We start from the raw sequence: 19712 nt of genomic DNA, 5'->3' as shown, positions 1-19712 counted from the left end.
GTGGGAGAAATTAAGAGAAAAAAAATCTACTCATGTATCCCATTAAAATAAAGCATTTCAACATTTCAGACAAATATAAATATAACATGATAGGAATAAAGACAAAAATGTTGATTTTCTACACAACATTAACATTCAGAGCATCTGTATATGGGTAAATGACATATGACTGCCATAATAAATAAATGATTAAAACACAGGTTTTTGGGGATACTCCATAAACAACACCAGGGCATAGTTTCATTCAGATATGCTAGATGCTAGCCATCCTGGGGCATGCTGTGTACCTTGTGCATGAAATATATAAAGTTGCACAAGGTACGAACATTGTAAAATTATTACTATATTTTGAACAATAGCATGGGAAGGAGCCATTGCTAGGCAGCATTGGCGAGCCACACGCTGTCGGGTTCAAACATACATAAAATGTGTGACATAAAAAAAAACAGAAATAAACAAAAGCCGAACAATTAAAAAAAAAAAAAAAAAAAGCCAGAACAAGAATGATTCCAATAGCAACAAGACAAAACATATGTAATAGAGCCACAATGTGATAATCAGGCATACTATTGGAGAAATGGCTTGATACATGTTGGTATCTTGGCGTTGAAGGTGATCCTCCAAAATCTCAAATAGCTGGTCAAAGGCCTCCATTGGTATGCATACATTTTTTTTTTACTTTTACATTTTAATCCAGATACCTGATATAAACATCAGAAAATAAATATTAAAAAATATAAGCTGGTTAAAAAACTAAAAGAAAGCATCCAAAAATAAAGCCAAATATCTACCTCCTTAGTTCGTCATACAGGTGACCAACATGTCCGCGACGATTGCGACATTTAGAAATGAGGTGACTAAGCTGGGCAAACCTCTATATGAAAAAAAAAAAAAACATGTAAGATATAAATACATAATAAGAAGAGACATAAAATAGGACGCCAAAAAAACCTACCTGGTGACGGCGGCGACTACACATAACTTTACCAATTATTGTTAAAAGCAAACACATGTCAGGGTTGGACAACAGTGTAGTGTAGCAGAAGATGGTGAGGCATCAAGGGAGGGGTCCATATTGTTGGCCAAGATTAGTGTTGTTCGCGAATATTCACAATGCAAATTTTATTCGCGAATATCGCATATTTGCGAATTCGTGAATATTCGCGAATATAGCACTATATATTCGCAATTACGAATATTCTTATTTATTTTTTTTTCACAGTACACATCACAGTGATCATCCCTCTCTGCTTCCAGCTTGTGTGGTGTAAAGAAGGCTCGCATCGGTGAATTTCAGTGTATGCAAATTTTCGTATATGCAAATTTTCGCATATGCAAATTTTCGCATGTGCGAATTTTCGCTTATGCTTATTGTGGCATATGATAATTTTCGTATATGCGAATTTTCGCATATGCGAAAATAAAACGTGAATATTACGACTATGCGAATTTTGCGAATATATGACGAATATTCGTCCATATATTTGCGAAATATTGCGAATTCGAATATGGCCTATGCCGCTCAACACTAGCCAAGATAAACACCACAAAAGAAACAACAAAAGGACCTGAAACAAACTTCACTAGGTATATAGGTGGCCAAACAAGCTGGGAGGGAAAAAAATGGGAGTACTCTAACAATTAGCTCAAGTACTACAAGGCCCATGTGGGTGGGCTTATTCAAATTCTGCATCAATTCCTGCACACATTCTGCATTTTATGCAGAAAATGAGGCCCCATTGACTTCAATAGGATTCTGCAAAAAATAAGACCAGACTTATATTTGTACATGACGCAGAATGCAGAATTTCTTCATCAAGCATTAGCAGAAATATGCTGTGTGAATGACCTTGCAGAATCCCATTAACTTCTTTAGGATGCAGGGCGTACCTGCACGCCCTGCACCCAGTCCCGGTGTTTAAAACGGGGTCACGCCGTGACCCCGCATCACACTGGGTCGGTCCCGGCTGCTATTAATAGCCGGGACCCTGGGCTAATAGCACGCGGCACAGATCATTGCGGCACAAATTTGATCGCCGCGTCAAAAACGAAAGTAAAAGCTTCCCGGCAGCTCAGTCGGGCTGATCTGGACTATCGCGATAAAACCGTGATGTCCCAATCAGCTAGGACACGAGCGGAGGCCCCATTACCTTGTTCCGTCGCGTCCGATTGGCGTTTGATTGCTCCAAGCCTGAGCTACAGGCTTGAGCAATAAACCCCCTATTACGCTGATCCATGTAACAAAATCATACGACAAAATCAAACCTATATAAATAGGGTATCATTTTAATCGTATGGACCTACAGAATAAAGAGAAGATGTCATTTTTACTGAAAAATGCACTGCGTAGAAACGAAAGCTCCCAAAAGTTACAAAATTAAATTTTTTCTTCAATTTTTCGCACAATGATTTTTTTTTCCGTTTCACCATGGATTTTTTGGTAAAATGACTAATGTCACTGCAAAGTAGAATTGGTGGCGCAAAAAATAAGCCATCATATGGAATTTTATGTGCAAAATTGAAAGCGCTATGATGAAGGTGATGAAGAAAAAAATGAAAATGCAAAAACGGAAAAACGCTGAGTCCTTAAGGGGTTAAAGTGAATGGGCAATAAAAGTAGGCGGAATTCCGTACGTACAAATAATGCAGAGTTCTGTGAGGAATTTCTGCCATGTGAACACAACCTTAAAGGGAGTGCTCCTAATATCAGCTTGTTACCTGTATAAAAAAAAACACTTGTTCACAGAAGCAATCTATCAGATTCCAAACATTTCACCATGGCCAAGACCTAAGACCTGTCAAAGACAAGACTGTAGACCTACACAAGGCTGAAATGGACTACAAGACCATCGCCAAGCAACCTGGTGAGGAGGTTACAAAAGTTTGTACGATTATTCGCAAATGGAAGAAACACAAAATACAGTGATTCCTCAAAGTACAATGGGCTCAACATACAATAGTTTCAACATACAATGGTATTTTGTGGACCATTGTAACTTGAAACCAGACTCAACATACAATGCTACGGACAGTCCAGATCTGTGAAACATGTCAATGGCTGGAAGAATGGACCAATCAGAATGGGCATTCACTGATTAAACACTAGTATTACTGAAGTGTATGTACTTACTGGCTGTCTGGTAACGCCCCCTACAGTACAGGGAGGTACTACATGTTCTGTACTACTCTTAACCTGTGCCACAGTTAGCTGCTCCTTTGGACACCAGGTAAGGACGGCTCCATGTTACTTTTTCAGGACATTGTGTACTGTACAGGACCCTGAAGAATCTCCTGTCCTCTACATAGACAGTGATTACAGCTCCCAGCAGATCTTTCTTACTTTTATATGTAAGGACTTGCTTTATCTATATTAGTTATCTACTTATTGTTACGCCGAGCGCTCCGGGTCCCCGCTCCTCCCCGGCGCTCGCTACACCCTCGCTACTGCAGCGCCCCGGTCAGATCCAATGACCGGGTGCGCTGCGATACCGCCTCCAGCCGGGATGCGATTCGCGATGCGGGTGGCGCCCGCTCGCGATGCGCACCCCGGCTCCCGTACCTGACTCGCTCTCCGTCGGTCCTGTCCCGGCGCGCGCGGCCCCGCTCCCTAGGGCGCGCGCGCGCCGGGTCTCTGCGATTTAAAGGGCCACTGCGCCCCTGATTGGCGCAGTTGTTCTAATTAGTGTGTTCACCTGTGCACTCCCTATGTATACCTCACTTCCCCTGCACTCCCTCGCCGGATCTTGTTGCCATCGTGCCAGTGAAAGCGTTTCCTTGTGTGTTCCTAGCCTGTGTTCCAGACCTCCTGCCGTTGCCCCTGACTACGATCCTTGCTGCCTGCCCCGACCTTCTGCTACGTCCGACCTTGCTCTTGTCTACTCCCTTGTACCGCGCCTATCTTCAGCAGTCAGAGAGGTTGAGCCGTTGCTAGTGGATACGACCTGGTTACTACCGCCGCTGCAAGACCATCCCGCTTTGCGGCGGGCTCTGGTGAATACCAGTAGTAACTTAGAACCGGTCCACTAGCACGGTCCACGCCAATCCCTCTCTGGCACAGAGGATCCACCTCCTGCCAGCCGAACCGTGACAGTAGATCCGGCCATGGATCCCGCTGAAATTCCACTGCCAGTTGTCGCCGACCTCACCACGGTGGTCGCCCAGCAGTCACAACAGATAGCGCAACAAGGCCATCAGCTGTCTCAACTGACCGTGATGCTACAGCAGCTTCTACCACAGCTTCAGCAATCATCTCCTCCGCCAGCTCCTGCACCTCCTCCGCAGCGAGTGGCCGCTTCCGGCCTACGACTATCCTTGCCGGATAAATTTGATGGGGACTCTAAGTTTTGCCGTGGCTTTCTTTCACAATGTTCCCTGCACTTGGAGATGATGTCGGACCAGTTTCCTACTGAAAGGTCTAAGGTGGCTTTCGTAGTCAGCCTTCTGTCTGGGAAAGCTCTGTCATGGGCCACACCGCTCTGGGACCGCAATGACCCCGTCACTGCCTCTGTACACTCCTTCTTCTCGGAAATTCGAAGTGTCTTTGAGGAACCTGCCCGAGCCTCTTCTGCTGAGACTGCCCTGCTGAACCTGGTCCAGGGTAATTCTTCTGTTGGCGAGTACGCCATACAATTCCGTACTCTTGCTTCCGAACTATCCTGGAATAATGAGGCCCTCTGCGCGACCTTTAAAAAAGGCCTATCCAGCAACATTAAAGATGTTCTGGCCGCACGAGAAATTCCTGCTAACCTACATGAACTCATTCATCTAGCTACTCGCATTGACATGCGTTTTTCCGAAAGGCGTCAGGAGCTCCGCCAGGATATGGACTTTGTTCGCACGAGGCGTTTTTTCTCCCCGGCTCCTCTCTCCTCTGGTCCTCTGCAATCCGTTCCTGTGCCTCCCGCCGTGGAGGCTATGCAAGTTGACCGGTCTCGCTTGACACCTCAAGAGAGGACACGACGCCGCATGGAGAATCTTTGCCTGTACTGTGCCGGTACCGAACACTTCCTGAAGGATTGTCCTATCCGTCCTCCCCGCCTGGAAAGACGTACGCTGACTCCGCACAAAGGTGAGACAATCCTTGATGTCAACTCTGCTTCTCCACGTCTTACTGTGCCTGTGCGGATATCTGCCTCTACCTTCTCCTTCTCTACTATGGCCTTCTTGGATTCCGGATCTGCAGGAAATTTTATTTTGGCCTCTCTCATCAACAGGTTCAACATCCCAGTGACCAGTCTCGCCAGACCCCTCTACATCAATTGTGTTAACAATGAAAGATTGGACTGTACCGTACGTTACCGCACGGAGCCCCTCCTAATGTGCATCGGACCTCATCACGAAAAAATTGAGTTTTTGGTCCTCTCCAATTGCACTTCCGAAATTCTCCTTGGACTACCATGGCTTCAACGCCATTCCCCAACCCTTGATTGGTCCACAGGAGAGATCAAGAGCTGGGGTACTTCTTGTTTCAAGGACTGTCTTAAACCGGTTCCCAGTACTCCCTGCCGTGACCCTGTGGTTCCCCCTGTAACCGGTCTCCCTAAGGCTTATATGGACTATGCTGACGTATTTTGCAAAAAACAAGCTGAGACTTTACCTCCTCACAGGCCTTATGACTGTCCTATTGACCTCCTCCCGGGCACTACTCCACCCCGGGGCAGAATTTATCCTCTGTCCGCCCCAGAGATTCTTGCTATGTCTGAATACATCCAGGAAAATTTAAAAAAGGGGTTTATCCGCAAATCCTCCTCTCCTGCCGGAGCTGGATTTTTCTTTGTGTCCAAAAAAGATGGCTCTCTACGTCCTTGCATTGACTACCGCGGACTTAATAAAATCACGGTAAAGAACCGCTACCCCCTACCTCTTATCTCAGAACTCTTTGATCGCCTTCAAGGTGCCCACATCTTTACCAAACTGGACTTAAGAGGTGCTTATAATCTCATCCGCATCAGGGAGGGGGACGAATGGAAAACTGCATTTAACACTAGAGATGGACACTTTGAGTATCTGGTCATGCCCTTTGGCCTGTGCAACGCCCCTGCCGTCTTCCAAGACTTTGTTAATGAAATTTTTCGTGATCTCTTATATTCCTGTGTTGTTGTGTATCTGGACGATATTCTGATTTTTTCTACCAACTTAGAAGAACACCGCCAGCATGTCCGCATGGTTCTTCAGAGACTTCGAGACAATCAACTTTATGCCAAAATGGAGAAATGTCTGTTTGAATGTCAATCTCTTCCTTTCCTAGGATACTTGGTCTCTGGCCAGGGACTACAAATGGACCCAGATAAACTCTCTGCCGTCTTAGATTGGCCACGCCCCTCCGGACTCCGCGCTATTCAACGTTTTTTGGGGTTCGCCAATTATTACAGACAATTTATTCCACATTTTTCCACCATTGTGGCTCCTATCGTGGCTTTAACCAAGAAGAATGCCAATCCTAAGTCCTGGCCTCCTCAAGCGGAGGACGCATTTAAACGGCTCAAGTCTGCCTTTTCTTCTGCTCCCGTGCTCTCCAGACCTGACCCATCTAAACCCTTCCTATTGGAGGTTGATGCCTCCTCAGTGGGAGCTGGAGCGGTCCTTCTACAAAAAAATTCTTCCGGGCATGCTGTTACTTGTGGTGTTTTTTCTAGGACCTTCTCTCCGGCGGAGAGGAACTACTCCATCGGGGATCGAGAGCTACTGGCCATTAAATTAGCACTTGAGGAATGGAGGCATCTGCTGGAGGGATCAAAATTTCCAGTTATCATTTACACCGATCACAAGAATCTCTCCTATCTCCAGTCTGCCCAACGGCTCAATCCTCGCCAGGCCAGGTGGTCTCTGTTCTTTGCCCGTTTTAATTTTGAAATTCACTTTCGCCCTGCCGACAAGAACATTAGGGCCGATGCTCTCTCTCGTTCCTCGGATGCCTCGGAAGTAGAGCTCTCTCCGCAACACATCATTCCTCCTGACTGTCTGATCTCCACTTCTCCAGCCTCCATCAGGCAAACTCCTCCAGGGAAGACCTTCGTTTCTCCACGCCAACGCCTCGGAATCCTCAAATGGGGTCACTCCTCCCACCTCGCTGGCCATGCGGGCATCAAAAAGTCCTTGCAACTCATCTCTCGTTTCTATTGGTGGCCGACTCTGGAGACGGATGTTGTTGATTTTGTGCGGGCCTGTACTGTCTGTGCCCGGGATAAGACTCCTCGCCAGAAGCCTGCTGGTCTCCTTCATCCTCTGCCTGTCCCCGAACAGCCTTGGTCTCTGATTGGTATGGACTTTATTACAGACTTACCCCCATCCCGTGGCAACACTGTTGTTTGGGTGGTCGTTGATCGATTTTCCAAGATGGCACATTTTATTCCTCTTCCTGGTCTTCCTTCAGCGCCTCAGTTGGCAAAACAATTTTTTGTACACATTTTTCGTCTTCACGGTTTGCCCACGCAGATCGTCTCGGATAGAGGCGTCCAATTCGTGTCAAAATTCTGGAGGGCTCTCTGTAAACAACTCAAGATTAAATTAAACTTCTCTTCTGCTTATCATCCTCAATCCAATGGGCAAGTAGAAAGAATTAACCAAGTCCTGGGTGACTATTTACGGCATTTTGTTTCCTCCCGCCAGGATGACTGGGCAGATCTTCTACCATGGGCTGAATTCTCGTACAACTTCAGAGTCTCTGAATCTTCTTCCAAATCCCCATTTTTCGTGGTGTACGGCCGTCACCCTCTTCCCCCCCTCCCTACTCCCTTGCCCTCTGGTTTGCCCGCTGTGGATGAAATAACTCGTGATCTTTCCACCATATGGAAAGAGACCCAAAATTCTCTCTTACAGGCTGCATCTCGCATGAAAAAGTTTGGCGATAAGAAAAGAAGAGCTCCTCCCATTTTTTCTCCCGGAGACAAGGTATGGCTGTCCGCTAAATATGTCCGCTTCTGTGTCCCCAGCTACAAATTGGGACCTCGCTATCTTGGTCCTTTCAAAATCTTGTGCCAAATTAATCCTGTCTCTTACAAACTTCTTCTTCCTCCTTCTCTTCGTATTCCTAATTCCTTTCATGTCTCTCTTCTTAAACCACTCATCATCAACCGTTTCTCTCCCAAACTTGTTTCTCCCACTCCTGTTTCCGGTTCTTCTGACATCTTCTCCGTAAAGGAGATACTGGCCTCCAAGAAGGTCAGAGGGAAAACTTTTTTTTTGGTTGATTGGGAGGGCTGTGGTCCTGAAGAGAGATCCTGGGAACCTGAGGACAATATCCTAGACAAAAGTCTGGTCCTCAGGTTCTCAGGCTCCAAGAAGAGGGGGAGACCCAAGGGGGGGGGGGTACTGTTACGCCGAGCGCTCCGGGTCCCCGCTCCTCCCCGGAGCGCTCGCTACACCCTCGCTACTGCAGCGCCCCGGTCAGATCCACTGACCGGGTGCGCTGCGATACCGCCTCCAGCCGGGATGCGATTCGCGATGCGGGTGGCGCCCGCTCGCGATGCGCACCCCGGCTCCCGTACCTGACTCGCTCTCCGTCGGTCCTGTCCCGGCGCGCGCGGCCCCGCTCCCTAGGGCGCGCGCGCGCCGGGTCTCTGCGATTTAAAGGGCCACTGCGCCCCTGATTGGCGCAGTTGTTCTAATTAGTGTGTTCACCTGTGCACTCCCTATGTATACCTCACTTCCCCTGCACTCCCTCGCCGGATCTTGTTGCCATCGTGCCAGTGAAAGCGTTTCCTTGTGTGTTCCTAGCCTGTGTTCCAGACCTCCTGCCGTTGCCCCTGACTACGATCCTTGCTGCCTGCCCCGACCTTCTGCTACGTCCGACCTTGCTCTTGTCTACTCCCTTGTACCGCGCCTATCTTCAGCAGTCAGAGAGGTTGAGCCGTTGCTAGTGGATACGACCTGGTTACTACCGCCGCTGCAAGACCATCCCGCTTTGCGGCGGGCTCTGGTGAATACCAGTAGTAACTTAGAACCGGTCCACTAGCACGGTCCACGCCAATCCCTCTCTGGCACAGAGGATCCACCTCCTGCCAGCCGAACCGTGACACTTATTTTAGTTTAATCCTCAATTTTTCTTATTTTTGGAAGACATTTTGGTGGCTTCAGAACCAATTATCAGGTTTCCATTGAGTTATGGTCTTGACATACAATGGTTTCAACATACAATGGTCGTCCTGGAACCAATTAATATTGTAACTTGAGGGACCACTGTAACTGTCAATCTGCCTGAAACCAGCAACCAATCACAGCTTAGCTTTCATATCTTAACAAGCTCTGTTCAAAGCTAAGCTATGATTGGTTGGTATGGGCACAACCACAGTTTAGGTATCATGCGGATTGATGTATCTGCATAATATAGCCGGGTTTGCTATCTGTAGGTCATTATGCAGTATGTGCGTAGAGTATATACTAAACTTCACTTGCCCTTTAATGACAAAGCTTTAGACTCTGTTAGGCTGGGTTCCCACTATGTTTTCTCCCATACGGGAGCGCATACGGCAGGGGGAGCTAAAACCTCGCGCTCCTGTATGCCTTTGTATACGCTCCCGTATGTCATTCATTTCAATGTGCCGGCCAGAGTGAAACGTTCGGTCCGGTCGGCTCATTTTTGTGCTGTATGCACTTTTTCCCCGCACCTAAAACTGTGGTCAGCCACGGGTTTAGGTCCGGTTGTAAAAGCGCATATGGCGGAAAAATGAGCTGACCGGACCGAACGTTTCACTGCGGTCGGCTCATTGAAATGAATTACATACGGGAGCGTATACAAAGGCATACAGGAGAGCAAGGTTTTAGCTCCCCCCTGCCGTATGCGCTCCCGTATGGGAGAAAACGTAGTGAGAACCCAGCCTTAGCTGGATGGCTGTGCCCAACTAGATGATGAACAAAGATGAAGGAAAAAGCATAAAAATGGCTTAGTTCTGAAGGAGTTAATATCTGAAGATATACAGTATTTGTAATGGCAGAAAGTATATGACCAATATCAACTCATATCTTAAAGTAAGTTGACTGCAAACTACCAAAGCCCACACTGATCTGAAAACTATTGTACAGTCATATCTCTGAGTAATGGTTTGACCCTGATTATTGTAGTAGTAGAAGGCAGAATACAGTACATTCATAGACAGGATTGCATTTAGGCTTTGTACTTCTGTTGAATAATAAAATGGTGACTCAAATGCTTCCCAAGCACATGCCACCCACAAAATTAGTCAGCCATTAATTTCCTATACATCTGACTTATCTCCCATTAAACCCCTTATTCAAGTGTTTATATAAAATAGTCACATCAAAACTGCAAATGCCTTTCTGATATTCAAGCAGGCAGCATCGTACTGTAAGTAGATCACCATTTATCTGCATGTTACATTCTGTAATTAGGTTTAATGGGGAAACAGTGGCTGCTAATCTCTCAAGGTTAATTCACTATATTTCTACATAGGAAACATTCTTATTGCTAATGATTTTACGCTGATGTGAATCTTTGATGGAATTTGTAAATATTTAACTACATTCTCAGCAACATAATCTGATTAGGGATGACATACTGTATTTAATATGCGCAATATGTTGCAGTAGGTACGTCTAGCATGCATATTGTACATTTAAACAATATGGCACTCGCTGATTGAGAAGAAAGAATGAGAGATTAGATGTCTCCTGCCAAGTTAAAAATAATAACAAGACAGATTTTATAGGATTGCCTGCAGTATAAACATGACATTCAATGCTATTTTCTGCATTCAGTTGTGGTAAATTGTACCAGCAGCCATAGATGATAGAGTTCTGATCTGTGCAACCAATGCATGTAATGCTACCAAAAACAACATGGTTTAACCTTGCTCAGGAAATGATATTGTCTTCTATTATCCTTTATTACACATATTACAACCTGACTACAATGTTTTCTGTGCTCACATGGGGTGGATATGCTACAGATTTTCTGTTGCTGATTTGTGGCTGAAAAGTCCACAGTCTATTACAATACCAGTAGGGTGGGAGAGATTTTACCAAATCATACCCATAGGCTGTGGATAAAAAAACAGCACAGAAATTGAACTCCAATGTGGATCTATAGCCATAGAATATGAATATGTTGCAGGTATGTTTCCCATTGGTTACAGTTTCTCCCCATTGACTTCAAGGTGCAACAAAAAAAAGCCACAAAATTGGCAAATGTTTGTCAGTATGGATTTTCCTCTCACAAGTCTACCCTTTGGGTATGTTCACACTAAGGAAATTCTGCAAGTATGAATTTCCTCAGCAGATCCGCACTGATTGGAATCAGTGCCAATTTAGCAAGGAATTTGCCACCAAAATTGAACCTCTGAAATTTGAAGTTCCATTGACTAATGGGCTTTTCTGGGCAAATTCTGCCAAAACATGTTCGCTCTTTTGGCGGGATCAGATTTGCCAGAAGTTTCGCTATGGAACTTCTGGGATGTGAACTGAGCAGCAGCTTCCCATTGAAGTCAATGGGAGGCTGCTACACTCAGAATTGCCTCTGAGAAATATTCTTCATATTGTGGACAAGCCCTTACTGGTTGATCCAATTAATATTAATAAATGCAGAGCATATTACCTAGCACATAAAAGGGGGGATTTATCAAAACCTGTCTAGAGAAAATGTTGCTGAGTTGTCAATAGCAACCAATCAGATCGCTTCTTTCATTTTTTTAAAAGGCCTATGAAAAATAAAAGAAGCGATCTGATTGGTTGCTATGGGAAACTCAGCAACTTTTCCTCTGCACCGGTTTTGATAAATCTCCCTCATAAAGGTTGAAAATTTTAACAGCAAGTAAATAGCAATGTGTCTTATAATTACATAGGGAACAATATATTAAATGTTTAGTTTGGTGACAGGTACTCTTTAAATGTATGCAGTGCATGAATACGAATAACTTTTCAATATACTGTTAGTAACAAATTGCATAGCATGAGGGTTCTGAGTGCATTACTATGTATAACCATTTGCTATTTAACCCCTTAAGGACACAGTGTTTTTTCGTTTTTGCACTTTAGTTTTTTCCTCCTTACTTTTAAAAATCATAGCCCTTTCAATTTTGCACCTAAAAATCCATATGATGGCTTATTTTTGCACCACCAATTCTACTTTGTAAAGACATCAGTCATTTTATCCAAAAAGCTATGGCGAAACAAAAATAAAAAATAAATTGTGCAACAAAATTGAAGAAAAAACACAATTTTGTAAGTTTGGGGGGCTTCTGTTTCTAGGCAGTACATTTTTCAATAAAAATTGAACTTTCTCTTTATTCTGTAGGTCCATACGATTAAAATGATACCCTACTTATATAGGTTTGATTTTGTCGTACTACTGGAAAAAATCATAACTACATGCACGAAAATTAATACGTTTAAAATTGTCATCTTCTGACCCCTATAACTTTTTTATTTTTATGTGTACAGGGCGGTATGAGGGCTCATTTTTTGCGCCATGATCTGAAGTTTTTAGCTGTACCATTTTTGTATTGATTGGACTTTTTGATCGCTTTTTATTCCTTTTTTTATGATCTAAAAAGTGACCAAAAATAAGCTATTTTGGACTTTGGAATTATTTTGCGCGTATCCCATTGACTGTGCAGTTTAATTAACTATATATTTTTATAGTTCGGACATTTAGGCACGCAGTGATACTACAAATGTTTATTTTTATTATGGTTACATATTTTTTATATGGAATTTGGGAAAAGAGGGGGGATTTAAACTTTTAATAAGGAAGGGGTTAATGTGTGTGTTTTAAAACTTTTTTTTTTACACTTTTAGTCCACTTAGGAGACTTTTAGGAGGAATCATTAGATTCCTCATACAGTTCAATGTGGTTTCATACAACGACATTGATCTGTGTGCTCTGCGCTCAATTGATAAAGCCTGGTCCTGCCAGGCTTTATCATTCAGAGCGCAGGAGCCATCACAGCAGCAACCTCCACAGTGGATCATCCCCCCCCCCCCCCCGCGCGATTGCGCTGTGGGGGGGGGGGGGGCGATCCACCCCACTGGACCACCAGGGAGCATTTAAATGTCTCTTTAGGGTTAATAGCCGCCCACGGCCGCATGTCGGCTATTAACACCAGCCCCCAGCTATAGGAATCTGCTGGGGGCCACGCAGTATGACGCCGGCTCGTCCCTCGTCGGCAACCGGTTAAGCAATATTTGCTCTACCTACATATGAATCCTTATCTGGCTTGTACCCAAGCTGCCTATGTATTCTCAGTATAACCACAGCATCAGGGAATGTCTACATAAGACATGCACATTCCAATCCGGAATTTCTGTCCTTGTTGGGTACTGCAGATCACATCTACTGAACTGCTGATCACTGACTGTATTTGCTGCGACAGTGATCATGAGAACACTAGGCAACATTGGGAGTGAGGGAACTGTGCACAATGCCTGGGGGGAGAAACCTTTAGTTTTTATTAGAGTGAATTTGATTAAGAAGCTCCGGGCAGGAAAATGCTTTCGCAACTAGACAATGGCGGTACACATTTTGCATAGGAAAATATATACTTTAATGTGAGATATGTAAACAGCATAGCACCATGAGCTACGCTGTTTCCATTGATCAATGTTCTTCTTTACACATTTTTAATAAGAACAATGAATGCTACCATTATGGGATTCATGAGCATCTAAACCTATCTCTAGGCTCACAGACAATTGATCAATGTTTTAATGTTTATTATCAACTTCTTTAAAATCATCTGGGAACCATACGTAAAATCCTGTATGGGCCCATCTACTTACCTTTTCTCGAAATGCTCCTACCTGCACCTTTCTGTATGATTTGATACGAAAAAGTCTGTTCCAATCCCATTTACTTGCTGTAGAAACAAATCCATGTACATACCACAGAAACAACCCCAATCATATCTATGACACTACTTTTCCGTCACAGAAATTTCTCCCTTAGATCTGTCATGTGAATATACCTCTGGGCCACTATCTAAGAATAATGTAATAAGGGTACATTTGTAGTTGCTAGTAAAAAATGTATTTAAAATCTGTTGAAAAATTATAGTATGCAAAACATTTTTGCCATTAGATTAGTAAATATCAAGCAGGACACTGGAGGCACCATAGGAGCACTGGATGGCCATAGATAACTAAAACCCCATACTGCCAGATGACCCCTTTAACTGCAACCTGCTATAAGACAGCATTTAGATAGAAACTATTAACCCTTAATGGATTAAAACAAATTTTTTTCCTGTACCAGTGTACAGAAAATCAATATTTATTGTATTTCGTTCACAGTTTACTTTACACAGTGGTCAGTCAAAAAATGAGTTTCTTATTTTATTATTGTTTTACTTTGTTTCTGAAATATAGGAAATGAAAGGACATCTGCAGCAAAATCAACTTATCCCCTATCCACAGGATAGGGGATAAGTGTCTGGTTGCGGGGGTCCGACCACTTGGACCCTCCGCAATCTCCCCAACAGGGGGCCTCCACATTGCTGCGCTCTGCGCCAGCTAATGAGGTTGACGGTACACCCCCTCCCCATACAGCTCTATGGGAGAGGCGGGGAGGCACGAACACTGCATCCCCACCTCTCCCATAGAGATACATAGAGGAGGCATGAAGCTGCGCGCCTCCTGTACGGGAGAGTCCAGCGTTCGGACCCGCCGCGATCAGACACTTATCTTATGTGGATAGAGGATAAGTTGTTTTCACTGGATATTTCCTTTAACTATTTGAATTCTACTATTTGTAATATAAATCTGAATAAATGTAGTTTAAAAATAACAAACAAACATGTTAAAGTAGATGTGGGGTCATATCACCCCAGTTAGACAGGGTAAGCGTTAAAAGCATTATGAGGGAGATTCATCAAAACCTGTGCTGAGGACAAGTTGATTAGTTGCTCATAGCAACCAATCAGATCGCTTCTTTCCTTTTTAAAAAGGCCTCTAAAAACAAAAGAAGCAAGCTGATTGGTTGCTATGGGCAACTCAGCAACTTTTCCTCTGGACAGGTTTTGATAACTCTCCCACTATGTTTTCTTTTTTTTTTTTTTTTTTAAGATATCAAGAGAGATTTAACCTCTTAAGGACTTAGGGTGTACCTGTACGCCCTAAGCCCGGACCCAGTGTGAAAAACAGTGTGTGACCCCGCATCACACCGGGTCGGTCCCGGCTGCTAACGATAGCCGGGACCCTGGGCTAACAGCGCACGGCATCGATCGTTGTGCCGTGCACTGTTAACCCTTCAGACGCGGCGATCAAAGTTGATCGCCGCATCTGAAAACAAAAGTAAACGGTTCCCGGCAGCTCAGTCGGGCTGATCGGGAACTCGCAATAAAATCACGATGTTCCGATCAGCTGGGACGCAGGCGAAGGTCTCCTTACCTCTCTCCGTGGCGTCCGATCGGGGATTGATTCCTCCAAGCCTGAGCTACAGGCTTGAGCAATCGAGCCCCTATCTGACTGATCCCTGCAAAGCTATGGCTTTGCAGGGATCAGCATAGGAGATCAGTGTGTGCAGTGCTATAGCTCCCTATGGGAGCTATAACACTGCAAAAAAAAAGTGGAAAAAAAAGTTAACAAATGTCATTTAACCCCTTCCCTATTAAAAGTTTTAATCACCCTCCTTTTCCCATAAAAAAAAAACTGTGTAAATAAAAATAAACATATGTGGTATCGCCGCGTGCGACAAATGTCCGAACTATAAAAATATATTGTTAATTAAATTGTACGGTCAATGGCGTGCACGCTAAAAAATTCCAAAGTCCAAAGTAGTGTATTTTTGGCCAATTTTTATATCATGATAAAAGGAATAAAAAGCGATCAAAAAGTCCGATCAATACAAAAATGGTACCGAGAAAAACTTCAGAACACGGCGCAAAATGAATCCTCATACTGGCCCTTAAGCAGAAAAATAAAAAAGTTATAGGGGTTAGAAGATGAGAATTTTTTACATATAAATTTTCCTGCATGTAGTTAAGATTTTTTCCGAAGTACGACAATATCCAACCTATATAAGGGTATCATTTTAACCGTATGGACCTAGAGAATAATAATAACATGTAATTTTTACTGAAAAATGCACTGTGTAGAAACGGAAGCCCCCAAAAGTTACAAAATGAAATTTTTTCTTCAATTTTGTTGCACAATGATTTTTTTTCCGTTTCGCCGTGGATTTTTGGGTAAAATGACTAATGTCACTGCAAAGTAGAATTGGTGGTGCAAAAAATAAGCCATCATATGGATTTTTAGGTGCAAAATTGAAAGCGTTATGATTTTTAGAAGGTGATGAGGAAAAAATGAAAATGCAAAAACGGAAAAATGCTGCGTCCTTAAGGGGTTAAAAGAGGCTGAGAAAAGTTGAACAGTTGGGATGATAATAGACATATTATAGGGAATATTTCATGAGTATGACAGGTAAAGTATTTGCCAAGGGACTGTAATGATAATGTAGCTCATATGGGTGGTAGCATAGCATAGTGAATAGTTTTATATAAAGAAAGTAAACATTTTTTTTTACCTCAAGGTGCTGGGTGAAGGTTAACAGTTTTGACTGGTGGGAAATATGATGGGGGACAGGTAATGTTATTAAAAAGTCAAGTGCTTAATGGGGAGATGGTGTGGGGAGAATAGGACTAACCGACATATTAAAATGCCTTAACCAGGATAATGAGTGCAATATAGTCATTTCTTGAGTCTGTTCAAGCTATAAATGTCAGTTTAGAGCTAGACTTTCAGTAGTAAATTAATGTTAAGGCTTTAGAAGTCTGCCACAAATGTTTTACTTGCTTATATGGTTAAACAAAAATCATATAGATTAAGATATAATAATTTACATGAAAATCTATTTTAGAAAACTTGTTTTGCTATGTTCGCTGCATTGCTTAGTAGATTTTCATTTCTAAAAGGAAACATTTAGGCAGAATAGCACACACTAGAGGAGCAAAGTTACAGTGATTCGACTTGTCACGAACTTCTCGGCTCGGCAGTTGCTGACTTTAGCCTGCATAAATTAGCTCAGCTTTCAGGGGCTCCGGTGGGCTAGAGACTCTCTCCTAGGACTGTATCCACCTTTTCCAGCCCACCGGAGCACCTGAAAGCTGAACACATTTATGCAGGATAAAGTCATCAACTGCCAAGCCGAGAAGTTTGTGACGAATTGAATCAATGTAACTTTGCTGATCTCTAGCACGCACATAGAACTGTATTCAGATTATGCATCACAAGATATCTGTAGGTTTTTGAGTCGCTCATAAGTATACACTCCACTGACAAACTGAGATTAGTCCAGAAATCTACTGCTATGAGTCTGGGGTATTTGGTGCATAAAAAGTATTGAACACGTCACTATTTTTCTCACTAAATATATTTTAAGGTGCTGTTGACATGAAATTTTTATCAGATAGTGGTAACAACCCAAGTAATCCATACAAAGAAACCAAAGAAAATATGCTTAGATATTAAGCATTGTGTACTAATGTGAAATGACACAGGGGAAAAGTATTGAACACATGAAGAAAGCAAGGTGCAAAAAGGCATAGAAATCCAAGTAAACTGCTGAAATGTATCAGTCATTAAAAAACAATCGAGCCCTTTATGCAAATTACTATCAGCTATTTCAGTCCCAACTGATGGCTACAAACAAGTCTCATTGCCAAGGTGTCACACAAGACAAATAATGATGGGAAAAAACAAAGACCTTCACAACCTAATGAGTGTTGGCATTTCCGAGCTTCTGAATGTTCCAGTGAGCACTGTTGGGACCATAATACAGAAGTGGAAAGACAATCCTATCATTGTAAATTTGCCTTGACGAGGTGCCCCTCAAATATTTATGACAGAGGAGTGAAAAGAGTTGTCCAGGAACCAAGGAACACTTGTGGTGAGCTTCAAAAAGATTTAGAAATAAGCAAGTACTGTAATCTCAAAAAAACATGGTGACATTTCCAATAATTATTTAACCCACTGTAAATATATCAGTAGTATCTCAAATTGTTATCTTTTATTCCCTGGATAGGGAATAACATGCTAATTGGTGGGGGTCTTACCACTGGGGACCCCACAGATCCCAAATTTGAAGAAAAAACATGCACCCAGGCTCAGGAATGAGTGGAGCAAGCCTCACATTCATGGCCGCCAGAGTTACATAAACTTCTGAACATTGCCAAGTGCAGAGCAAATCTACCATGGCATCCATGAATTATCAAGGGGGTTAAATGACAAGCATCAGAGAGATCTCTGAGAGCAGTCAATGATGGCAAGTGTCAACTGCTGATAGCAGCTTGTAATGCTCGCGTTTCAGTAGACTCGAACACTGATGATAGTGGATAATGGATCCATTGGACCTGTATGGTAGATGACTCGGACCGTACCAGGGAGCAGAGTCTAAGGTGCCGCTGGTTTTCAGCAGAGCCTACCGCAAGTCGGGATGGACTTGCTGTGGCAGGCGGCACCCAGGTCGCTACCCCTGGCACGGCTCAACCGCACAGGCGGCTGAGGAGATTCGAGGCACAGGTGGGATAAGGTAACTCGTGGTCTGGATAGCAGGAGGTCAGGACAGGCAACACAGTAGCGGAGTCAGGAACGTAGCAAATAGTCAGTAGGCAGTCGGCAAAGGAGCAAGGTCAGGTCATGGAGCAAAAGTATGATACACGGCAAGGCAATACACAGGAATGCTTTCTTTAAGGCTCTAGGGCAACAAAGATCCGGCAGGGAAGTGTGGGAGGTGGAGGAATTTATCAATGAGCCACAGGTGTTACTTCACTAATGGGCGCACTGGCCCTTTAAATCTTAAAGCTCCGGCGTGTGCCCCCTATGGGACAGGGACACGCACGCCGGAGCAGAGGCGGGGCAGGAGAAGCACCAGGTGAGTGACAGGCTGGAACTCGCATACGAGCGTGTCCGCAATGTGAATCCCAGCCCCGCCAGCAGCAGCTGGTAACGGGACCATGCGCTCACAGCCAACGTGTGCGGCCGGAGCGCATAACGTAACACAGCTGCCATCTATAGAGTGGGCAATTTTTTTTCCGCTCACCAAATCATTACTGATTGCTGTTTCCTGGTCCCATCTTGACACAGAGGAAATTCTGAATGTGTCAGTATAAAAACATCAGTGGTGGGGAATCAGGGAAGTAAGTACTACAGGCTCATTTAAAAAAATAAGTGAATGCTGGACAACCTCTTCAAATCCTTAACAACGCATTTTTCTGCTCCTCTCCTTCTTAGAGCCTGTGGGGGAGATTTATCAAAACATGTAGAGATGCAATGTTGCCCAGTTGCCAATAGCAACCAATCAGATCGCTTCTTTCATTTTTCACAGGCCTTGTTAAGAATGAAAGAAGCAATGTGATTGGTTGCTATGGGCAACTGGGCAAATTTGCCTCAATACAGGTTTTGATAAATGTCCCCCTGTATGTTTTTATTTTATTATTTACACAGCCATATAATGGCTTGTTATTTGTGGGACAATTGTACTTTGTAATGACTTCCTAATGTTAGCATAAAATATGCTGCAAAAACCGAAAAACATTTTTTTGGGGAGGGAGTCATTTTCATGCTGTTCACTGTGTGGTAAAATATAAATGTCATCTGTATCAGTCAAGTTGGTACAATTAGAGTGATACCCATTTTTTATAGTTTAGTCATGTTTTACTACTTTTAAATGGTCCTGTTACAATTATTTAAAATGAGACTTTTGATCCCTATTTGACCATTTATAACCTCACTGATAGCATTCCAAGGCATGTAAGGTAATATATTTT

General features: G+C 43.5%; 1 protein-coding gene and 1 long non-coding RNA gene across 3 annotated transcripts in view; one reads left to right on the top strand and one right to left on the bottom strand.

The window, feature by feature from the left end:
* Positions 1–47: 47 nt before the first annotated feature.
* On the bottom strand, positions 48–19251 carry LOC130271543 (uncharacterized). The gene is made up of 3 exons (XR_008843567.1): positions 19130–19251; positions 792–874; positions 48–701 (listed from the first exon to the last, which is right to left on the bottom strand). It is a non-coding gene; the product is annotated as an uncharacterized LOC130271543 (long non-coding RNA).
* LOC130271476 (uncharacterized) overlaps positions 10218–19712 on the top strand; it is an 86149-nt gene continuing 76654 nt past the window's right edge. The window contains exon 1 of one of the 2 annotated variants that reach the window (XM_056518251.1): positions 10218–10303. The gene's annotated coding sequence lies outside the window, so the exon portion shown is untranslated. The remainder of the gene's footprint in view (positions 10304–19712) is intronic. The other variant, XR_008843566.1, reaches the window with a different exon arrangement.

This window comes from Hyla sarda, chromosome 1 (genome assembly GCF_029499605.1).
Source record: "Hyla sarda isolate aHylSar1 chromosome 1, aHylSar1.hap1, whole genome shotgun sequence".
Taxonomy (NCBI): domain Eukaryota; kingdom Metazoa; phylum Chordata; class Amphibia; order Anura; family Hylidae; genus Hyla; species Hyla sarda.
This window is presented reverse-complemented; position numbering and strand designations above follow the sequence as displayed.